This window comes from Elephantulus edwardii, unplaced genomic scaffold (genome assembly GCF_000299155.1).
Source record: "Elephantulus edwardii isolate Elephantulus edwardi_28Jun2011 unplaced genomic scaffold, EleEdw1.0 scaffold00027, whole genome shotgun sequence".
In the NCBI taxonomy this organism is placed as follows: domain Eukaryota; kingdom Metazoa; phylum Chordata; class Mammalia; order Macroscelidea; family Macroscelididae; genus Elephantulus; species Elephantulus edwardii.
The window spans coordinates 14,531,057-14,531,877 of record NW_006399777.1 but is presented as its reverse complement, the minus strand read 5'-3'; positions in this window follow the sequence as shown (position 1 = coordinate 14,531,877).

Here is an 821-nt window from a genome sequence, read left to right as displayed (position 1 = left end):
CGCCCCGACTCCGCGCGCCCCCCTAACACGCTCGGGCCGCGGCCACTGCAATCCGAATGGACCCTGCGCGCTGCGCGGCGCCTCAGGCCCTGCCGACGACGACGACCGTTACCCCAACGGGCAAAGCCACTGTCATCGCCGAGCCTCCCCCGCCGCCGTCGTCGCCGCCGCTTCCACGCATGCGCCGAGCGCACGCTCTCCCCCCTCCCCCTGCCCTCGCCTTTCCCTTCGCTTCCCTTTTCCTCTCCGCCTCCTCCCGGAGCCCCCCCCCCTCCTTACCCTCCTACAGGGCCTCGCTCGACGGCGCATGCGCACTCCCGCGGCTGCGCCGCCGCCTGTCGGCTGTACGCGTGCGCTCTGACCGCCCACCTGGAAAACCGGATAAACACATCATCCGGCTCACGCCAGCCCCGCCCGGCTGCCAACCACCCCGGCGCTCATGGCGCATGCGTGCTTCTCCACTTACGGCTCGCGGGGCGGAGCATGCGCTCTACGCGCCGCCGGCTATCCGCGCCCCTCCCCCATGGGCTCCCAAATTCCTTTTGCTTGCTGGGCGGTCGTGGCTGGGTCGGGTCCGTGGACGGGTTTGGCGTTAGGTGACCCATCGTTCCCCAGCGGGGGGCCGTCTGCTTCCCTCTTGGCATTGCCTCGGGGCTCACCAGTGTTGGATCCCCGCTAGGCTTGACTTGCAGCCCACTGGCCCCAACACGGCCTGTCCTCGCCCGAACTACCCACTGTCGATAGAGCCCCGCGCAGCCAAGACCCCGCCCGCCTGGGCTTCCCCCCCAGGCCTAAAATGGAAGCCCTGATGGTGTGATGGA